Consider the following 17135-nt stretch of genomic DNA (forward strand, 5'->3'; position numbering starts at 1 on the left):
AGACAAGGTCTTTCTGTGCTTGATCTTTCTGTGTTAATTTTATATCCTGCCACTTTACCAAACCCTTATAGGTTCCAATAGTTTCTTTTTTTGTTTTTTTGTTTTGTTTTTGTTTTTTTTTTGTTTTTGTTTTTTTTTTGACAGGCAGAGTGGACAGTGAGAGAGAGAGACAGAGAGAAAGGTCTTCCTTTTGCTGTTGGTTCACCCTCCAATGGACGCTGCGGCACACCAAGCTGATCCGATGGCAGGAGCCAGGTGCTTCTCCTGGTCTCCCATGCGGGTGCAAGGCCCAAGCACTTGGGCCATCCTCCACTGCACTCCCGGGCCACAGCAGAGAGCTGGCCTGGAAGAGGGGCAACTGGGACAGAATCCGGCGCCCCGACCAGGACTAGAACCTGGTGTGCAGGTGCCGCAGGCGGAGGATTAGCCTATTGAGCCACAGCACCGGCCCCAATAGTTTCTTAATGGAGTCATTTGGTACCCCTATATAGAGAATCATGTCATCTGAAAATAGGGATAGTTTGACTTCCTCCTTTCCAGTTTGTATCTCTGGGTTTTTTTTTTGGTTTTTGTTTGTTTGTTTGTTTTGTTTTGTTTTGCCTAATAGCTCTGGCTAAAACTTCCAGGACTGTATTGAATAGCAGTGGTGAGAATGGGCATCTTTGTCTGGTTCCAAGAATGCTTCCAACTTTTCCCCATTCAATTTAAAAACAAAAACTTATTTTCAAAAGAATCCCATCTAAACTTTGAAGAAACATATTGAAATGAAAAATAGAGATGAGTTAAACATTTTATAATTGCTAACAAATTATATAAAATATATTTTGTATTTGCTAAAATTTTATTTTATGGGGGCAGCATTGTGGCATAGCGAGTAAAGCCAACACCTGCAACACCAGCATCCATATGGGTGCCAGCTTGAGTACCAGCTGCTCTACCTCCAATCCAGTTTCCTGCTAATGCATGTTGGAAAAGCAGCAGAAGATGGCTCAAGTATTTGGGTTCCTGCCACACATGTGGAAGACCCAAATGAAGCTCCTGGCTCCTGGCTTCAGGCTGTCCTAGTGCTGCCCATTGTTGATACCTGGAGAGTGAACCAGCAGATGTAAGATCTCTCTCTCTCTCTGTCTCTCCCTATCTCTGTAACTCTTTCAAAATAAATAAATATATCTTTTCAGGCTCACACTGTGGTGTAGCGAATAAAGTCACCACCTGCAATGCCAGCATCTCGTGTGAGTACTGGTTTGAGTCCCTGCAGCTCCACTTCTATCCAGCTCCCTGCTAATGGCTTGGGAAAAGCAGTGGAAGATGGCCCAAGTGTTTGGGCCCCTGCCACCCATGAGGGATGCCTAGATGAAGAGCCTAGCTACCGGCTGCAGCCTGGCCCAACCCTGGCTGTTGTAGCTATCTGGGGAGTGAACCAGCAGATGGAAGAAATCTCTCTCTCTCTTTCCATCTCTCCCTCTCTAACTCTGACTTTTGAATGAATGTATAAATATTTTAAAAATAATAATAAGTAATTAAGTCTTTAAAAGCATTTATTGTGGATCATTTGGTAATGTCACAGCTTTTTAATGTGGACCCTATTCAGTTATTATCATAAGGTTATTGATAACTTGAGATTTGTTGTTCATGCTTATTTACCCTTATTTAATTGTATTATATAATCCAGATAATTTGTAGAGTTACAAAGAAAAGCTAATGAAATATTTTACCTTATATTCAGTCTTTTTATTTACCCTCTTATAAAGCTTCATTGTTTTTCATTAATTTCTCACATATTATATATTATCATATACTCCATAGACCATATATAAATAAAATGTTATATAAATACATTTAAATAATATAATCCAGTATATTTAAATATATAATACTGCCATCCCTTCATTTTGCTTATAATAGTTCACTATATTGGTTAGCCATTCAAGATTGGTAGATACATAATCCTGAGGTTACACCCTAATTAATTTAATGGAACAGAATTTTTTAAATGTTTTCCAAAAGGAGTTTATTCTAATAATACTGGTAATGTTGCCATAAGACATGAAGTGTCTTGATATAAAATAAAAGATTATTTTGTAATTCACAAGTTCCATAGGTAAAGAGTACTTAAAATGAAACCCTTTTGTGAAATTGCATGTAAAATGCCATTTATGGAATCATAAATTGTCTTTTTCAAAAGATTTATTTACTTATTTGAAAGGCAGAGTTACAGAGAGAGAGAGAGAATCAGAGAGAGACAGAGAGTGATCTTCCATCCAGAGGTTCACTCTCCAAGTGACTACAATGGCCAGGACTTAGCTAAGCTGAAGCCACGAGCCTGGAATTCCATCTGGGTCTCTCACATAAGTCTCAGAGGGCCAAGTAATTGTGTAATTTTCCTCTGCTTTCCCAGATTCATTAGCAGGGAGCTGAATTCAAACAGAGCATACAGGACTCAATCCAGCATCAAAGCGGGATGCAGTGCCACAGGTGGCAACTTAACCAGTTGCATCAAGAGCTGGACCCTATAAATGAATTCTTGAACTCAAAAGTACAGTTGCAAAGACTTCCTTGAGCACTTCAATCATTATAACTGATTGACATACTTATGATGTGTTAGATGTGAAAATTTGCAGTGTGTGGGAGGCTTTGAAAATGCAATCCCACCTTATTGTAAATTGCAACACACATAAAACATATAAGGTAATAATATACTGTGTCAAAATTAACTCTAATAACATTAATATCACATCTAATTTTTAAAAATTAAAAAATTAAATATTCTAGTAACCCTAGTATATGGGCCAAAATTTCTATAAAGGTGGGATTGTTTGTACAAAGAAGGTATATATTGTAAACATTTGTAATACTGCAAAAGGCTGCTGCTAGAAAATAATTGTATTAATATACAAAGACATAGAAGAGAATTGATCTAGTCAGACAGAAGAATGTTAGATATACAGGCTTAATAAACACATCTTCGGTGAGATTCAGGAAAGGATATGTAGCAGGATATTAAAATGAAACCCCTCGTGTTCCACATTTTCACCTGAGATCCTGAATGAGAGTCTCTATCATTTACCCTCATAATCATAAAGTGACATTTACAAAAGATTTGCAAAGGTGTGACTTCACACCAGTTTTAACAGCTTTCACTGGTCACCCTCCTATAGATTGTATCAGAGAAATCTAAAAGGAGATTAAAAGAATACCTTTGAGCAGAAAGCATTTCATTATTGAAGGTTAGTTCTCTGGGATTCATTCCCAGAAATGGAATTATTAGTTCAAAGGGAAAAGAAATTTTAAAAGTTGACTCTCATGAGGAGGATAAAAGGTTGGAGACTGAGGAATGCTTTAGATATTCTGTGCTGTGGCATTTCCCCTCCCACCTATAGTGAAGAGAAGATGGTTTGAAAGGAACCAGTTAGAGGACATGTGTCCCTTAAACTTAAGGATACCAGCTTCATTGACAGAAAGTCCAAACAGGAGAGACTACCAGTAGCAGCCTGATGGGTGGCAGTCCAAAAAGCAGGCTCTTATTGATAGTTGGCACATTGGTAGTCAGTGGTATGTCTAGAGTCTAGTAGAAGAAGAGTGAATAAACAATCTAGATACGGGCTGACAAATCTAGGCTCTGAATGGGAACAAGAAAGAGCCAGCTGGAAGAGGAACCTCTTTGCCAGAAACCTGGAATTGGAGGACCTTAGGAAAGGACTTCCAAGGAAGCTGCATGTGTCCTATAAGACAAAGAAGCAGCTAGGGACACCTTCTCTCCCTACCCCACAGCTGTTGCAGAGAAACAAGTCCCACTCTCCCTCTCACCCACACCCTCCACCACTGGAGAAACAGAAGCTGCAGGGGCTGGGGTAGAAGAGTAAAAGAGCAAGGTAAGGAAATACAGATGCTCCATGGCTTTCAATAGGGCTCATACCAATATGTTCCATTATAACATGAAAATGATGTATGTCGAAAATGCATTGAATGACCCTAACCTTCCAAACATCCCAGCTCACCAACACAGCAGACTGTAAGGAGTCGGCTAATTCCCCTCATGATCACTGGGCACCTCAGCCCACTGTGGCTGCCCAGCGTTGTTAGAGTGAGTGTCCCACACATATCACTACTTGGGAGAAGGTCAAAAATCATAATTTGAAGTGTTGCATATCTATCATTTTTGCATCATTGTAAAGTAAAAAAAAAAAATCACTAAATATACCATCTTAACTACTGATGAAAAGGGCAGTCTCAATGCCCAGCCCCATAAAAGGAGTCACAGACCTGGAATAATTCCTTACTAAGAGGTGAAGAGCCTAAATAGCTTGTGCCAGGCTTGCTACATTGTGTGAGGTAACTTCCCATTTTAACCTGTTTACGCTCCTTTGTTTATCTGAAGTGTATAGGTCAATGGCATTCTGGCACACTCCCAGGTTTCAGTATCAGACTCCACAGTGTGAATGAAGGTCAGGGTCTTCTGCCACAGCACAACAGGGAGACATGCAGGTCTCATGCCCTACGTCAGCTACTAAGAGGACCCATTAGCCATGTGGGACTTAACTACTAGATTGGGTGTTATCCTGTTTATTCTCCATGTGGGTAAAATAGTCATTTCACTCAGTGCTTGCCTGTGCTGTATTTTCCTTGGAAGTTCCAATGCCAAGATATAGGGAGCAGACTTCTATCCCTGGTAGTTGAGATTGTGATGATCATTGCTATCCACAATGTAGTGGGAGCCTGGCATTTGTAACTGGTAAACAGTGTTCTGCCCGGTAGTAGGCTACAGACTAGGGTAACTCAACTGGAGTAGGGAAGGTGTTTCAACTTAAATGAGCAATTGTGTTTTAGACTTGAGTGGACTTTTTAAAAACATACATCTATTTAGTTAAAAGGTATAGTTACAGAGAGAGAGAAGCAGAGATTGGATTAAGATGGCAGAGTAGGGAGGGAGCTTGCTGCCTGAGTCTAGGAGAAGATAATTTGAAAATGTGGAAAGAGTGCAGTCTCAGAGAAGAGTTAGCACAAAAATAGTAGAGGAAATTCTACATGAATTGGAGGAACACAGTGGACCTATGTGGAGGGCAAAGATGCATACAACTTACGACCTCAGCAGCCAAGAGCCTTCATACCAGTGTTGGAGAGTGAGGTGAGACCAGACTGCAGCATCCCAAGCCACTGGCAAAAAAGCTGCAGGAAGAGTCTAGAGGGAATTCAGCTTGGAGCCCCATGGGGGATAGTGTACCCACCAATCATCCTGCAAAGGCATCCTGTAACAAGCTGATAGAGAGCAGGTGCCATTTTGGACATACCTAACAGCTGTGCCAGCTCATATCTGCACCCAGCAACCAGCCAAGTAGAGAAGAGACAGGGGCTGGGTGCTCTTGAATGTGGGAGGCTTGTGTGCCCGGACTGTGAAAACACTGAGGCTTCATGGGAGGACTCAGGGTGTCACTGGGACATTGGGCAGTCACTGTGGAAGACTCCATATAATCAGGGCTCCCCAGTTACCTGGCGAAGGACATTGCTGGGAATCCGAGCTTACACTGAGTACTGCACAGATCCTTTGTGTGGTCCTTGTCACAGAGCAAATGAATAATATACTCACTGGAGTTAGCACCCAGACATTGGTGTCCTTCAAGGAGAGGAGCTCCGCTTAGTCAATGCCAATAGACAAGAAGAAACCTTCGCTCTGATTTAAAACAAAAACAAACAGGTTTACCATGCCATGCCTGGGTGTGTCACCTCAGATAAGCCTTTCACCCTGGAGCATTGAACAGAGCTCCCTGGCCACTCTTCTGTGTTTCTGCGTGCAGCACATTTTTAAGCATCTTCTGCAGGGCTGGATGGGTGGTGATAAATTCTTTCAGTCTCTATTTGTCATGGAAGGTCTTTATTTCACCTTCTTTCATAAATGAGAGCTTTGCAGGATATTCTTTTTCTCTTAAGACTTGGACTATATCTCGCCATTCTCTCCTAGCCTGTAGGGTTTTTAATGAGAAGTCTGCTGTGAGTCTAATTAGAGATCCTCTGATAGTAATCTGGTGTTTTTCTCTCTCTTTGTGTTTTACTGTGGAGGGTTTGATTACAATTTGTTGTGGTGAAACTCTTTTCTGATCATGTCTGTTGGGAGTTCTGTGTGCTTCCTGTACTTGGACCTCCCTTTCTCCAAATTGGGGAAGTTTTATTATTTCACAAAAAGGCCTTCTAACCTTTCTCTCTTTCCACACTTTCAAGAGCTCCTAGAACCATTATGTTGGATCATTTGATAGTATCCTATAGATTCCTATCAGTGTTTTATAGTTTTCTAATTTCTTTTTGTGTTTGGTCTGTCTACTTTCCTGTGCTTTGTCTTGTAAACTTCTCAAAGCCAAAATTAACAAATGGGATTACACCAAATTGAGAAGCCAAAGAAACACTCAGGAGGGGCTGGCACCATGGCTCACTTGATTAATCCTATGCCTGCAGCACTGGCATCCCATATGGGTGCCGGGTTCTAGTCCCAGCTGTTCCTCTTCCAGTCCAGCTATTTGCTGTGGCCCAGGAGGGCAGTGGAGGATGGCCCAACTCCTTGGGCCCCTGCACCCGCATGGGAGACCAGGAAGAAGCACCTGACTCCTGGCTTTGGATGGGAACAGTGCCGGCTGTAGTGGCCATTTGGGGAGTGAACCAACTGAAGGAAGACTCTCTCTCTCTCTCTCTCTTTCTCTCTCTCTTTCTCTCTCTGTCTATAACTCTACCTGTCAAATAAAAAAAAAAAAAAGAAACACTCAGGAAAGTGAAGAGGCAACCAACAGAATGCAACTATGCAACTGATAAAGGATTAATAACCAGAATCTACAAAGAGATCAAGAAACTCCACAAAAACAAAACCAACAACCCACTTAAGAGATGGGCCAAGGACCTGAATAGACACTTTTCAAAAGAGGAAATCCAAATGGCCAACAGACACATGAAAAAATGCTCAGGATCACTAGCCATCAGGGAAATGCAAATCAAAACCATAATGAGGTTTCACCTCACCCCAGTTAGAATGGCTTATATACAGAAATCAACTAACAACAGATGTTGGCGAGCATGTGGGGGAAAAGGGACACTAACCCACTGTTGGTGGGAATGCAAACTGGTAAGACCACTATGGAAGTCAGTCTGGAGATTCCTCAGAAACCTGAATATAACCCTACCATTCAACCCAGCCATCCCACTCCTTGGAATTTACCCAAAGGAAATGGAATCAGCAAATAAAAGAGTTATCTCATCCCCATGTTTATTGAAGCTTAATTCACAATAGCTAAGACATGAATCAACCTAAATTGTGGGGAGCAACTGGGACTAGACTAAGTTACTGGAATTAAGACTTATTCTATGCATCTGCTCTCCCACAATATGGCGCTGGGAGAGGAGTAAACAACTTTTACACAGCTGCCTCCAGTTCAACCAATAACCTGCAGGAGCTGATCCTGCTCCTGATTGGAGGAGAGCAGCGTACTCGGCGTGTGGGTAGCAGAGTTGGGATTGGTGGAAGAGGACTATAAAGGAGGAGAGAGACAACATGCACCAGGAACATCTAAGGGGAACATCCGGATAACATCTGAGCAGCCCCCGAGAGAGCCGGCCGGCGGTGTGCTGCTCCCCCGCGGAAGTGGGGAAAGTGGCAGGGGGCACCGCCCTTCCACGGAGGTGGAAGGACGGCAGCCAACCCGGGAAGAACCAGCAGCAAACCCGGGAAGGGCCGAGCAGACAAAAGAACAGCGCAGGGTCCTGTGTCGTTCCTCCGCAAAGAGGGGGAGTGACACTAAATGTCCATCAGCTGAAGACTAGATAAAGAAATTATGGCATATATACACTATGGAATACTACACAGTGGTAAAAAGAAAAAGAAAAAGAAAAAAAATCCAGTAATCTGCAGCAAAATGGATAAATCTGGAAAACTTGATGCTTAATAGACAAATACCATATATTCTCCCTGACCTGTGATAACTAAAAAAGCACTTAAAAGGAAATCTGTAGAAGTGAAATTGACACTTTTGAGAAGCAATGACTTGAATAGCCCTTGTCCTGACTCTCAAGGAACAGTTTTTTATTTGTTTTTTCTTAATAGATAATGGGAATGGGAATGGGAATGGGAATGGGAATGGGAATGGGAGAGGGAGAGGGAGGAGGTGGGGTGGGAATGGGTGTGGAAAGGCGGGTATGATGGGAAAAATCACTATATTCCTAAAATTATATTTATGAAATTTGTACTCATTAAATAAAGGGTTTATTTGGGGAAAGAGAGAGAGAGATCTTCCATCCACTGGTTCACTCCCCAAATGGCCTTAATGGCTAGGGCTGTGTCAGGCTGAAGCCAGAAGTAAGCAACTTCTTCTGGTCTCCCACATGGATTCAGGCGCCCAGGGACTTGAAAATCTTCTGCTGCTTCCCTAGGTGCATTAGCAGGGAATTGGATTAGAAGTAGAGCAGCCAGGAATCCAACCAGTGCCCATATGGGATTCTGGCACTACAGGTCATGGCTTAACGTTCTATGCCACAATGCCATCCCCAAGTGGGTATTTTTAATACCAAAGTTACCAGAGCAGTTTAGAGATCTGCCTGTGATTTCTTCCAGGGTGGGGGGAAACACACACACACACACACACACACACACACGTTGTTTGTTTTTTTTTTTTTTTTAAAGAAAGCAGTGATGAGTAAGGATAAAGCTGTTTTCTCCTTGTACCATGTCACACTACTGTATGCCATAAATTAGAGAACAGATTATTGGGATACTGGAGTCAGCTAGCAAGTGCCAGTCACATACATCTCCCAATTCCAAGTTAGTGGAGTCATGTAGGGGATCTGACATCAGCCACATGGAATATTTACACCATGTAAATGGATAAGGTTATGAATCAGATTTTTCTTCCTTTCTAAGAACTGGTTGTTAAACACCATTCAACACAGCGCTGAACAGAGCCACTCACCTGAAGTTCAGATGACCTGTAGGGAAGTTTTCAGCTGAACCAAGGAGTGGAACTGGGAACCAATGTGAAAGAACTTGGCACCTCCAAGATTCAAGACTAAGAGAGGAAACAAGAACCTGAACATTAACCAAAGCATAAGAATATTATAAAAGCCTCCTAGCCTATGGACATGCCATTTGGACTAAAGAACAATAAAAAAAAATTATCCTAAATGTTAATGAAGAAAACAGGACAGCAAGACCAGAACAGTCTGGGGACCAACATTCCAGACCTAGTGGACCCTAGATTGACCAGTTCTTATGAGCATGCTGCCTTACTGCCCGACATGGGCCCAGCAAAGCACCACCATGAGATGTCAGGAATATCCACGGAAGTCTGCAAGGAGGCTGCCAACATGTGTCTGTAGTCCTCTTACTGTTCAGAGAAGTCCAGGGCCAACAGTGTTGGAATATTTTGAGACTCTTTCTCTGAGATTTGTAACTTTTGCCAAACCACATATTTTTCCCTTAGTCCTTGGCAATATAAACAAATAACAATAAAAGAGAGTTGTGAAGCTTGCCTCAAAGGCAGCAGGAGGAAATGTAAGGAAAATATATGCCTAGGAGGAGCCTGGGGAGATGGCTGGGCAGAATATAAACAACTACAGCTGAAACAGAAAGAGGGCTGCATATCTGAGGGATGGGGGAGCTAGCTCTCTTGAAGATTAGCCAGCAGGAAAGCTTCAGGATGACATCAGTATCATTTACAAGGATGGATTTTCTGAGAAAATATACCCTCCTGCATCAGGCGTCTCAGCAATGTGTGGATTGGCTACAGATTCCTTTCTCTGAGCCTGTACACTTTATCTTATTAATCATGATTTGGTGTGGAATTATAAGCTCCATTAGCATGATTAAAGTGTCTCCGAAAAGACCAAAAGTGTGGTTTCCTTGGCAATAATATCACTTGAAGATAACAACCATATTTGTCCGGAGTGACTAAGCAGGCCTTTGCTTGTGCATAAATAAGTCGCGGGATAATTGATCTTTCAGGGATGCTAATGATTCTGTCAGAATCATTGTCAGTTTCCAAACAAAAACAAACCATCCAACTTAGATCCTATTTCCCATTGATGTTTTTCCCTCAACCATGATCATTATAGAACTTCAGTGTTGAAAGGGGATCTAATTTAACCTGTCCATTTTATAAGTAACCCCATACTCAGAGACACTAAGTGATTTATCCCAGATTATACAGTTCAGAAGAATTCCACTGATCTAAGTACCAAACATTTAGCCCTCGGTAATTTCAAAAGGTGATAGAATTGGGAGGCATTGCACGTTGAAAACACTGCATTCTATTTTTCTATCCCTGTACTAGTGCAACTACTCTTTGTAATACTCAACAAAGCAAGTCTATTGAGGCACAAATAGTAGCTGAATGCTTATGTGATTTCATGTGTGACAGAAAAGGCCACAGGCTGTTAGTATCACCAGTCACGTGCCACACTGTGTGGAAGCCCACAGGAACTATTCACTTCTGTGATCTCAGTTCTCCTATATACCAAAATCCTCAAGATAATGTGATCCTGGGAAATTCACATAACTTTTATGAGTCTTGGTTTTAGTAACTTTTTTTACATATTGGAAAATAGACCTTTAAGCTACTTCCCAGTGATAAATGTAATGGGAATGAAACTCAGGTGTACAACTATTCAACTATTTAGGGATGTCTATCAAAATCCAGCACAAGCAGCCAAATAAATCAGTTTTCTTTCCCAGGACATGGAGGGAGCTATCCACATCCCTTCCTTCCTCAGCTGGAAAGAAATAGGGGAGTGAGGGGAAATAGCCAAATTTCTATATCAAACCAGGAATAACTTGGCATTATATTATATGATCTACCATCAAATTCCAAAACTCAGTACCAATATTGTTATCAGAGCATCTCTCAGAACTCAAAAAATTAAAATAGATTTTTAAAGTATTATTCATAAGGTGTTTAGTTTCTTATTTTATTTCTTTTCATTTTATTTGAAAGGCAGGTAGATAGAGATAGATTGTTTTCTACCTGCCAGCTTACTCCTCAAATGCCCACAACAGACAAGGCTAAGCCAGGCCAAAACCAGGAATCAAGAACTCCATCCAGGTCTCTCAAGTGAGTGGCAAGAACCCAAGTACTTGAGTCATTAACGCTGCCTCCTAGGGTGTGCGTTAGGCAGGAAGCTGGATCCGGAGCAGAGGCTCCCACGCTCTAATGAGGCACTCCAGTATGCGATGCAGGAGTCTCAAAGGGCAGTTTTAACCTCTGTACTACATGCCTGCCTAGGAGGGTAAACTTTAAAAGAAAGTTGGAAGGAAAACGTCAACCGCAGCAAACCCTTGAGAGGTAAGACTTGAGATGGATCTTTGGGCACCTAGAGAACATCAAAATAGTCTTAGGAGGCTATCATATAAGAGACCAAGAAAGAAGACTTTGAAAGAGGAGATAAAATGGTGTGCTTTCCCACGACTCTAACCCTGCTGGGTTACATTCCCTCACGCATGCCATAATTTGTGCTTTTCTTCTGGTCTCCACCCCTCTTCGTGCAGTTTCCTCTGAAAGGGATACTTTATGTAAGCAGCATGTTCTCCTGTCTTTTGATAATAGTGTTTATCTGTAAATCACTCCACTCGTGATGGGCTCTTGTGGTGGACTCTTACAGAACACACAATTATCCACTCTGGCTGCCGTGAATGCCACGTTAATTTCTGACTTTCTGAGGTGGGAATTAAATGGTGCTCCACGTTCTCAGGAGTTTACCTGACAATGCCACATGATTGATTCCTTGACAATCATAGAATTTTAAATCATGTCTGGATCTTTGATTAATAGCCCACAGAACGTCCCTCAGAAACAGTCGTTTTTATGATACGTGGAAAGACACTGTGAACCACCTGGCCAACATTCATCAGTGCTCACAGACCAAAGGGCAGGCTACTTCCCAATGGAGAGTCACACTCCTACCTGCTGTCTGAGACCAAGTCTGCATTACTGACGAATGAGAGAGAAAAGTCCCCACCAGGCTGCTGAGAAAGTTGTCAGGACAGCATTGCAATTCCGCTTTGCTGGAGGCAACTGATTTTCTGTTTAAAGGTGAGTCATCTCCTGATTGCTGCAAGCAACTTTTTCTCCTCACATCCAGCTTTCACACATTTGCAGAAACCATTATTAAGGACTTCTCCCCCTCTTTTTCCCAGTCTATTAGGAGACGACTCCTGAACACAGAGCTGAAAGGCGGGGAAAGATGGCTTCCTGGCCCTCAAAACCCTCCTCGGACTTTTCAAGACACTCTCGCTCTAAGCAGACCCATACTCCCACCTGGCTTTCCTGATGGATCAACCTGGCTAAGTGATAGTTCTCACTTATTAACTCAAACACTGATCTGAGTGTTGCTCTACAAGAATTGTACAGATTGAATGAAAGTCCCTACTGAGTTGGTTTAATTAAAGGAGCTTAGCAGGGAAAACCTGGGTGGGCCTAGTTTAACCAGCTGGAAAGCCTTTTAAAGCAGGGCTGATGTGGAAGAAATTCCACCTGAGCACAATGTGTTGCCTGGGACCATGAAGATCTTCCCACCCTACTGATCCTACTTCCCTGGCTGAAGACGACCACTCTCACACTGCATCCTTCCCATGCCTGTCGGGGGACTTCCTGCTATGGAACTTCCTCACCCTCTTCCTTTACTTAAATTTTGCTTCAATGCTACAGTGATGATGTTCCTTGAAGCAAACACTGGGACCTATGGCCTAACAATAGAATTTTTTTATCATTCTGTGAGCATATTTAAAAGAAGTCTCCCATGAGACTAGAAATATTAAATTCTGTTAAACTATGCATATAATTGAAAGGAGTAAAGTTGCTTAGAAATTTACATATCCAGCATAATCCAAGGCATATGACCATCCCACCTACATCCAAACCAGTTATCTTCTTATTGGAAATGAATAGCATCACATTTATGCTAAGGTGTCAGATGTCCAGTTATTGGGTGTTTATGTTGTACAGCCATATCCCTGAAGTGTAATGCATCTCTGATGTATTTTTATTTCTGCAGAATTCTTCCAAAGTCATTACTTCATAGATTACTAGTTCTGCAAGCATGGTTCTCTGACAAGCAGCGTGAGCATCATTCGGGAATTTGTTAGAAACAGAACTGTAAATTCTCATGCCCCTCCCACTCCTGCAGGGGAGGGAGTCTCTGCAATGTATATTTTCATAACCTCCCCTCATGGTATTTGATGTCATCGAAACTTTGAGAACCACTTCCTTAATCCAAGAGAAAGCAGCACAGTACTGGTTGTACGTGAGCTGTTGTTGAAAGCAAAGTTGCAAGGTATTATTAGTTAAGCTATATGTATACAAACTTACTGGAAATTGTCTATAAAAACAAGCACCAAAATGTAATGAGTTAGGAGAGTACCAGCATTTACTACTTTGCCTTCATACCTCTCCACATTCATGCTGCTACACAGGAGGAGTTCATGGGCCATGGTCCATTTACGTCATTAGAGCATGCAGAGAGAACAACAGGACCACGTTTCAGTTTTTCAGAAGTTCCTTTTCTCTGTTACCAGCACCCCTACGCCACTATTCGTCATTCCCAGAATGGACAAAAACCTCTATGTTTCTGGAATAAAGGAAGAAAATATGCAAAGCAATGGCTATGGCTAGGACATGACTTGTCTTCCAAAAGTGTATTGGAAACTGATGTGGCACAACCTTTAAAAGACAGGAAGCAGAGGAAGGTAATTAGGTCACCTGGCTCCACTCTTATGCACATAAAGGAGTGCTGGTTCTGAGGAATCTGTTGGGTCCCAAAGGAGTATGTGAGTTCTCGTGAGAGTGGGTTATGATAAAGCAAAGTGACCCCACCTACTCACCCCTTTTTGCACGTGGCCATTTCCCCTTCTGCTTTACTATGTTGTGATGTAGCCAGAGGGCCCCAGAAAAGACACTGATGGCATTCTCTCAGAACCTTACAGAACCTTGAGCTAAATAAACATTTTTATAAGTTACCTAAACCCAAGTATTTTGGTACATTGACACAAAGTGGGCAAATACAGCAATTTAAACCATTGGAGTTTAAGTCATAAAACAATTTAAGAGGGCTTTAGATAATCTTACTACACAGCTAAAAAGCAAAACAAAGAGTGTAGAAAGGGGAGGTAATGGAGGGGCCAGGGAGAGAAGAAGAGAAGTGAAAGAGTAAGAAAGACAGATCTTAACCCTGTGTGGTCACAGTCAGCCTCCTGTTAGAGCAGTCAGCCCACAGGGTGCAAACCACACCCAGCACCGGCCGGTGAGCTTCAGCCTGTCTCCCAGGCAAAGGTCTGAACATGCTAGGACGATGTAGAAAACTGGAATAACAAGGCTCAAATCAGGAAAGTCTGTGAGAGTGTGTTGACCTCAGAATCATGACCTCCTACTGGAGAGTCTCAGAAGATGATAACAGGAATTTGACTTCCTTCCTTGAATTCATGTTCTTTCTAGATGCCCCAGGCTGTCTGGAATTTTTAAGTTGTCTAGTACTGATTTTTTTGACCCAACAGACTTGGCAACATTCTTTTCAAAGTAAAAGATCAAATACCATGAGTCATGTTCTCACTTATGTGTGGAAGCTGAGAGTTGATCTCATAGAAATACAAAGTAGAATAGTGGTTACCAGAGGCTAAGAGCAGGTGGGGAGGGGTGAGGCAGGGATGATTAGCAGGTACAGGGATGCAGGTGGGTAAGACGGATGACTTCTAATGTTGTATAAAGCAGGAATTACAGTTAGCAATGAATTATATATTTCCAAATAGTCTACAGACAGAATTTTGAATGCTCCTAACACAAAGAAATGTGTTTAAGGTGGTAGATACACCAGTTACCTTGATCTGGTCATTACACATTGTATTCATTTATTGAAATATCATACTGTACCCCATAAAAATGTACAATCATATGTCAGTTAAGTTATTTAACTATATATATGTATATTAAAATCCTACAAGTGTCCTTGAGCTCTTTCTCTCCTTTCCTCCCCTCTGTTCCTTTCTTATTTTGGTTCCATTTCTTCTCTTCTCAACTCCACTCTTCTTATCTCCCCTTTCATTCACAGACCCTTAGGGCAGTCATCATGGGGTTTTCACACTTTGTGGACTTTCCTCTGGGTTGAGCAAGATGCATACTCACCTCTCATTCTCTTCTTTGAACTGTTTCATAAACTGCTCTTGAGCAATATCATTGCTCATTTTTTTTTCTCTGCATTTAGAAAAGCAGTGAGGGAAGGGCCATTGGAATAAGAATTGGAACACCTACTTCCCCGCTCTGCACTGCCCTAAACAGCAAAGAGAAACACTTAATTTTTCAGCCATTAATCCCCCATCTATAAAATAAATGAGCTAGGCTACATTTCCAGCAAGGTTCCTTCCACATATAGAATTCTGTGATTCTCAGTAGGAAAAGATCCATATCTAAACTCACATTACTCAAGGGGAAGGAATTAACTTTGTTTGGAGCACCAGGAAAAATTCTTCTATCTTATGAAAGAAAATAATGTAAAATGCTCATCACAAGCATTCATGCAGAACAACTGCAACTAAAAATATTTTCTGCCTTATTCTCTTCTGCCTTACTTTCTTGCTCACTTGTAATATATTAATATCTTAATTTCTATACTGCTTGTTGTTTATTTTCACACTTTTTTTCTCCATCCTGGCTTGCAAAATTGGAAGGCAGCCCAGTTCACGTTCAAAGCTTGCCTTCTCCATCGTGCTAGAATCCTTTGTTTTTGCTGCTTGGAGCCATCACCTAATTCAGTTCACTGTCTTCACTTCGTGCTCTACTTCTTCCATCTGCATGGCGTGACCTCTATTTTAATCATCTCTCCCCACTGGTTCCCATGTGCACTTCACACGAGCAAAGCAGTTTTTATTTGTCTTTGCGTTTCTGAACTTGGACAGCACCTGACACAAGGATGTAGCTAATAACTAATGATCAAATTAATTAATTTAAAAAATTATGCTACCCAGCTATGGAAACACATAAAAGAAATTTAAATGCATTTTGCTAAGCAAAAGAAATTCTGTCTGAAAATACTGTTTATCATATGATTCCACCTGTATAATGTTTCTAAAAAGATAAAAGTCTACAGACAGGAAAATCTGTGGTTCCAAGGACATGAGGATTTTTAAGGTTGTAAAACAATTCTGTATAATAGTCTGTAGTAGATCCATGTCATTATACCCTGGTAGAACTGTACAACACAAAGAACCCTGATGTGAACTGTGATTTTTTTTAAGATTTATTTATTTACTTGAAAGTCAGAGTTACACAGAGAGAGAAGGAAACACACACTCACACACACACACACACACACACACACACAGAGAGAGGTCTTCCATCCACTGGTTCACTCCCCAGTTGGCTGCAATGTCTGAAGTTGTGCCAATCCAAAGCCAGGAACCATAAGATTCCTCTGGGCCTCCCAATTGAGTGCAGGAGCCCAAGGACTTGAGTCATCCTCCACTGCTTTCCCAGGCCAGAGCAGAGAGCTAGATTGGAAGTGGAGCAGCCAGGACTCGAACCAATGCCATATGGGATGTCGGCACTGCAGGCGGCGGCTTTACCCACTACACCACAGTGCCAGCCCCGTGAGTTTTAGTTATAACCATATATCAATGTTTTCTCATCAGTTGTGACAAGTATAGCACAATAGACAAAATTTAATAACAGGGCAAATGGGGGCAAAAGGAGAAGGTGATTGGGAACTCTGTATTATACAATCAATTTTCTGTAAACTTAAAACTGCTCTAGCAAATAAGATGCATTAATTTTTTTTAAAGGTGAGTAAGTGCCAGTCAGACCTGTGAAGACATTTGGTTTTATCCAAGTAGCAGAAGTAAAGAACAACTAGTTAGGATTACCCACTTCATGCTGGCATTAGTGCATTTCCAGGGCCTCCTATTCCCCACCTAAGAGGTTTGCCTAGAGCTGATTTGCTTTTCATTCACGTCTTACTTGGCTTTCAGTTTGTTTCTTATCAAGTAGCTTTTATCCTTTTCCCATAGCTTTTTCTGCAACCTGGACATTGTCTACATCATTTTCCTCTCTGTTACTAATTGGCAATTGATTGCTAAAAATTCAGCTCATCATCAATAATGCTGTTACTAAGTAGTCAATTAGAAAGACCCT

The 17135-nt window shown here is 41.6% G+C and overlaps 1 long non-coding RNA gene across 9 annotated transcripts in view; it reads right to left on the minus strand.

The window, feature by feature from the left end:
- LOC127494001 (uncharacterized) overlaps positions 1-17135 on the minus strand; it is a 184676-nt gene that overhangs the window by 53610 nt on the left and 113931 nt on the right. For 4 of the 9 annotated variants that reach the window (XR_011387738.1, XR_011387740.1, XR_011387739.1 and 1 more), the window contains 2 exons: positions 8940-9035; positions 5585-5668 (listed from right to left, as the gene is read on the minus strand). The exons of 2 other annotated variants lie outside the window; for them this stretch is intronic. This is a non-coding gene — a long non-coding RNA (uncharacterized lncRNA). Of the gene's footprint in view, positions 1-540; positions 5669-8939; positions 9036-17135 lie in introns of those variants that run through there. 3 more of the 9 variants (XR_011387744.1, XR_011387743.1, XR_011387741.1) reach the window with 2 other exon arrangements.

This window comes from Oryctolagus cuniculus, chromosome 4 (genome assembly GCF_964237555.1).
Source record: "Oryctolagus cuniculus chromosome 4, mOryCun1.1, whole genome shotgun sequence".
NCBI lineage: Eukaryota > Metazoa > Chordata > Mammalia > Lagomorpha > Leporidae > Oryctolagus > Oryctolagus cuniculus.